General features: G+C 37.8%; 1 protein-coding gene and 1 long non-coding RNA gene across 2 annotated transcripts in view; one reads left to right on the top strand and one right to left on the bottom strand.

Moving 5' to 3' along the window:
- The window catches only part of LOC110271138, a 12,529-nt gene continuing 6,827 nt past the window's right edge, over positions 299 to 6,000 (top strand). The window contains exons 1-2 of the long non-coding RNA XR_002361391.1: positions 299 to 406; positions 3,476 to 3,482. This is a non-coding gene — a long non-coding RNA (uncharacterized LOC110271138). The remainder of the gene's footprint in view (positions 407 to 3,475; positions 3,483 to 6,000) is intronic.
- LOC107630221 overlaps positions 5,390 to 6,000 on the bottom strand; it is a 23,784-nt gene continuing 23,173 nt past the window's right edge. The window contains exon 8 of the transcript XR_002361336.1: positions 5,390 to 5,689. The gene's annotated coding sequence lies outside the window, so the exon portion shown is untranslated. The remainder of the gene's footprint in view (positions 5,690 to 6,000) is intronic.

The raw sequence follows: 6,000 nt of genomic DNA, 5'->3' as shown, positions 1-6,000 counted from the left end.
ATTTTTCACTTTGATGAAGATATTAAAGGAACTATTAAGAAAAATATTCTGAAAAGTATGGAGAAGTCTTGGAAGGAAGGAAGGCTGAGGTTGTACGATACTTTTTACGAGCCAAAATTTACGACTGTAGAAAACATTGAGCAACGTCCTCCTGGAATCGATCGAGAGCATTGGAGATGGTTCCTAAACTATCGCACCGAAGAGGAGATAAAGGTAATCTAGTAACTCATTGGTACACAACATTACAAATTATTTAGCATTGAGTCTTTTTAAATCAGTTTCTAATTGCCATTTGTCTCTGATGGACTAAAAGGAGAAGTGCAGGACAAACGCGGCTAATCGATCAAAGCAACTATAAACCCACACTGGTGGTTCGAAAAGCTTTGCACGGCGGATGGAAGAAGAGGTACTTTACTTTTTTATTCACTCACCTTAAAACTATTTCTATGACTTAAGTTCACTTGATTGTGTGGAATAATATGGTGATGGTATAAACTTTGTTGATATAATCGGAAGAATAAGGGAGAAGCAACAGTAAAGGAGAGTTATGGATAAAAGTCCACAAAAAAAAATGATGGCTCCTATATCAATGATGAAGCAAGAGTAATTGGTGTAAGTACTACCAATTTTTTCATTTATAGTTGTGTGATATTTTAATGATTGTATTTGCTAATTTGTGTTTGTAGGAAAGAATTGAGGAGATTGAGCAACAGGATGAGTCTTCTAGATTGTTGTCTCAAAATGATTCCGTTGCTTAGGTTTTCGGAAAAGAGAAACCTGGCAGAGTACGTGGTATGGGTGCTGGACCGACTCCTAGTCAACTCTTTGGTCCGAATTCACGTGCGCCGGTCAACGGAGTCCAAGTAGAAGAGACCCAGAGGAAGCTGCTAGAACTGCAAGCAGAGCTGGAATACGAGAAGTTGAAGAGGAAGGCGATGGAGGATGCTCTAATTTATCTGTACCAACGGCAGGGTGAAGAGCTCCCACCAGACATCGCTGCGGGGATGAGTTTCGTGGAATGATAGAGTGGAGAATAATGTATTAGGATTGGAATTATTTTGGTTTGAAGCAAACTTTTTTTGAATTAGACTATACAACTCTTTGTAGAGATTTGTTTTCTTCATACTTTCATCAATATATTATTTTGTTTTGCAGATAATTGTTTTTGTTTTTTATGCAAGTTTGGATTCTAAGGATGAAAATAAATAATATTATCTCTTAAAATAATAAAAAAATAAAAATGCCAAAAAAATAGTTCTATAGGATTTAAAAAAAACTTTACGATTTATTTAAAAAAATCCAAAGTTTATTTTTTTATTTTTCTTTATTTAGTGGGGTTTTAAACCGCCGAAGAGTGTGAATTTATTTGATTGGTATTGCGGCAGTTTATAGCCGCCGGTAACTGTGCCGGAAACCTTATTTCCATTTCGGGCGGTTTTGAAATCGCCGCAAAACACGCGTCCACTCGAAAACAACGTAGAAAATAGCGGCGGTTTTAGAACCGCCAGTAAACATGACGAAAATCGTGTCACTCGCATATGCCGGCGGTTTGTTGTCCGACGGCCACAAAATTTTGATTTAGTGGCGGTTATACCGGCGGTTATTTAAAATTAATACAATATAACCTAATATGATTTAGAATTTTGCGAAACCCTAATTTAACCAAAATGTCCCTAATTTCAAATTTGTCCCAAATCAAACTCTAACCCTAAAAACCAAACACACAAACCTTAATCCCTTTAACCCTAGCCGCCACCCTTCAGGAAAGAAAGAGAAAAAAATGGGGACAGACTGAGGAACGAAGGAACAGAAAGAAAGGGAGGGGGAAATGTTGCGAAAAGAATGAGGAGAAGAGAAGGGGGACAACGCCGGCAGGCATCACTGCCGTTGCGCCGTCGTGTTGCCATTAAAGGGGAGGAAGCCACGAACCATACCCATGGGGGAGGAAGCAATGAACCATAGCCATGGAACGGAGGAGAGAGCGCGGGCACAGAGGAGGAAGAGCCGCCACTGCCGTCGCGTCTTGCTGCCACCGCCTACACTGAACTTGCCGTCGTGTCGCCACCAGGAGGGAAGAGAGAGAGAAAGCCGAGGAAGGAGAGGAGAAGAAGCCGCCACTGGCGCACGTCCGTCGTCGTCTTCGCGGGGTCCCTGTCGCCGCCGTCGTCCTCGCTGTAAAGCCGATTCCACCGTTGCCACCAACGCTGACGAGAGAGAGAGAGAGAGAGAGAGATCGGGCAGAGAGAGAGAGAGCTCGTGAGGGAGCCACCACGGGAGGGAGTCGCCGCCGCCGCGTCCTACTGCTTGCACTGCCGCCGTCCATCCTCCCTACTGCCAGACGCCAACGCCGTTTGCGAAGGAGAGTGGGAGCTTGCGTTGCCTCTACCACTAAGAAACGCCGCTGCCGCCACTGACCGCTGGTAAGAGTTTTTCAGCTGGTTACTGTTCTTTTGATCCCGAGAAGATTATTGACGCTGCGTGGTTGTATAGTTGTCGTCACAGAGCTTTTGGCTACTATCGGAGCTGCTGCCAGGTCAATTTGGGATTGCGGCTGCTCCATTCTGCTGTTACTATAAGTATATTATTTTGACCCTCGGCATTAGTATTCTGTTAAAAATTATTGAGAATTTTGTGATGTAAACATCCAGGGGCGAGTTTCGGAAATTCTATAATTAAAATAAAAGCCGATGCGGTGTCATCTTGCTTCCTCCGTTTCTATTTACCGCAATACTTTATTAACAATTATGTTGTAATTTCATTTAATATCTATGTCGCATTAATTCCAATTTTATGTCAGATAAATTGTCGTTGCTGTGAACCTTGATTATCGCTGTTGATATTGCCTGGAAATCAATGAGGTTGCTGCCATGAGTTAAGAATAGAAAGAGGACTCTTGACACGTTAACCTATATGGGGTTCGACTTTGAGGTACGGGTTTGTTTAATAAGAAAATGTTTTGGGGCTTTGAATACCTAATGAGTTTAGTAGAATAATGCAAATGGATTAATGCTTGTGATGTGAATGATTTTCTGTTGAGATTGATATGTTGTGTTGTTATCGAATTGGTTGATTTCTGGATTTTTTGATGAAATGAATTGAATCTTTAGATTTCGGTTTTCTTTTATTTAAATCGATAACGATTGGTCTTAAATGACAGATTTGAAAACGTTGACTTGAAACATTGGTTTCATTGAGTTGAAGTTGAAAATAGAGGACCCGTGATGGGTGGCAAACTCAAGTTTTTAGGGGAGGTACTGCCGAAATTTTTCTAAGAATTTGGAGTTGATTCGGTTAAGATTTTGAAAACGGATTTTCTGAGGGATTTCAAAAAAATCGGAATTCTATGATTTGGTTGAGATAAGTTTTAACTTATTCGATTTTTCATAATACCGACAAGAGATTTTTGTTAACTAGTCAAATACTTTAAAATAGTAATTTAAATATAAATTCAAGGATTTGGGATATAGGGGGTGAGTTTGAAGGTTATGCTTGAGACTGAGAGTGATTATGTTGATGAATGGTAATTAAATATGATGATGAAGGATGATGGTAGGCGAGTTTAATACTATTGAATATGAGATTGAGAATGAGATTGAATATGAGATTGAGAATGAGATGGAATACGAGATTAAGAATAAGATCGATGATGAGATTGATTATGTTTATGAAATGATATTGAATATGATTCTGATTGTGATGCACCTGCCTAGGTAGATGCAGTGGAGTAATTTCGCTTGCTCCGGGATGTGGTGAGATACACCTTCTTGGGTAGATCCAGTGGAGTGATTCCACTTGCTCCGGGTTTAGTTTGAGACACCTGGTGTAGATGCAGCGGTTAGCCCCCACTTGCTCCCAGTCGAGGTTGATTAAAAATTTGTGAAACTATCTGAGTTTCGGATTTCCTTGGGTAGATGCAGTGGGTCGGCTCTACTTGCTCCAAGTTGAGATCCGAGATTCTGTTGACCCTGCGTCGTAAGATGTGGCCGGACACTTAAACCTTTTCGGATGAGCTCTCCCCCATGGATATTTTATTTCGATTGATTATGATTTTGAGCTTGGGGATGCACGCTCGCAGGGACTGTCCAATGGTTAGCTACCAGGACATGTCGGGTTGGCTTTGTAATCGACAGATGATATCATCAGCCATAGGACAGACATACATCATTTGCATATGTTTGAATTGTTTGGGTTTGCTTAATTGTATTAGTTTTCCTAAATGTATATGCCATACTATGTGATTATGTGCTATTTTCCTTACTTGAATCTACTTGTGTATTACTTATCTGCATTGCTTGTGTTTGTACAACTGAGAGATCCCTCATGCTGGCGGTGGTGATGTTGTGGGTTGTACTTGATATTGATAATGAGATGTTTACTAAAAATTGAGTTTAATACTGAATTGCTGAGTTATATGCTGATAGACTGTGGTAATGGAAAGAGATAGGCTAGACGGAGTGTTGGATAAAAGTATTGAGAATGTATGTTGTAGCTATACCCGGTTTCAGATTTGAATGGAGTAGGGTATCGGGTAGGAAGCCTTTTTGACGCACTTGTAGTCCTTTTCAATTTTAAACTATTCACCGTACTATTTTGTAAACTAAAGAAGTTTCTTTACGACTTTTCAAAGTAATATTTTCATAAAGCATTTTTCAAAAGGTTATTTCAAGGATAAACTACTTTTAAAATGAAACTACTTCTATTTTCAAGTATTTCTTTGCTTTGATGGTATTCTCGTCCCTACTGAAAACGCACTACAAAAAAAAGGCCTATGGTCACGGTTTTGGACCTATGGTCACGGTTTTTTACCGTGGCCTATTCTCTCGTGGCCATAGGTCTATGGTCACGGTTTTTTTATCTATGGTCATGGTTACAATTTTCAAATTCTGACACTTTAGGTCATGTTTTTTCAACCACTTTACCATATGAAAGCTCAGCACCTGCTTCATTAACATGCAAAACAAAGTCACATTAGGCATAAACACTTACATTTATTTTTCTTCAACTTAGGAAAAAAAACATATCATCAAAACATATATACATTACACATATACTAAAAATTAAAAACTTTTGAAAGTTTAGATATCCTTTAAGCTAAGAATTACTCTAAATTAGTATTTGGAAAAATAAAGCCTCAAAACACAAAATTCGTTATTAAACTGTAAACTCAACTACAGTCTTCTTTTCTTTCATGGTCATAACATATAAAGTAATAATACTTATGTATTCTTTTTTGTCTTGTATGCTGATGCAGATTCACAACATATTTTAAATTCTAGATGAAATATCACAAGAATAAGACCTAATATAAAAGAAAAACAAAGAGAGTTTAAAATGAATTACCATATCAACAGTTGAAGGATGGTGGAAGTGACGAAAATGGTAAAGCAAATATAAAACCCAAACTAAAATAACTAATTCACATGTTAGTATTCAAAGCACAAGGTTCCTTCTTTCCCTTTAACACAAAGTGTAGAAGAAAGCCAAAAGTCACTCATAATAACACACAAACGGTTCCAAACCCAACCTTAGTTTCATGACAACATAAAAATAAAAAGGAAAATCAAAAGGAAGCAGAGAAGTTAAGCTAACCTATGCAGGAAAAGCTTGTTTATTGCAAATTAGGAACATATGGCACTGAAGCAACTGTGAAAGAAAGCCAGCTCCATTTGCTACAAAAAAGTCTTGTTTACTGTAATTGGAATACATAAACAGAACAAGTCAACATATAAATGAAGTTGACTTTTATTAAGTTAACTCTTATTATACTAAATTCCTCATATTAAGTTAACTCTTATTAGTTTAATGTACTTTTTTTGCACTTATTCTCTTTATTTAATATAAAATCAATTCTACAAAAATTGAAATTTATATGACCAAAAATGATATAAGACCAAAAATCAAGAGAAAAGAATTTGCTGCTGATTTAGTAGTTACTTTTTCAATCATGTGTACTTGAAAAAAATTATTTCTATTCAAAACAATTGAAATTACAGCACCAAA

This window comes from Arachis ipaensis, chromosome B01, assembly GCF_000816755.2.
Source record: "Arachis ipaensis cultivar K30076 chromosome B01, Araip1.1, whole genome shotgun sequence".
Lineage (NCBI taxonomy): Eukaryota > Viridiplantae > Streptophyta > Magnoliopsida > Fabales > Fabaceae > Arachis > Arachis ipaensis.
The sequence above is the reverse complement of the archived record's forward strand: the minus strand, read 5'-3'. Positions and strand labels throughout refer to the sequence as shown.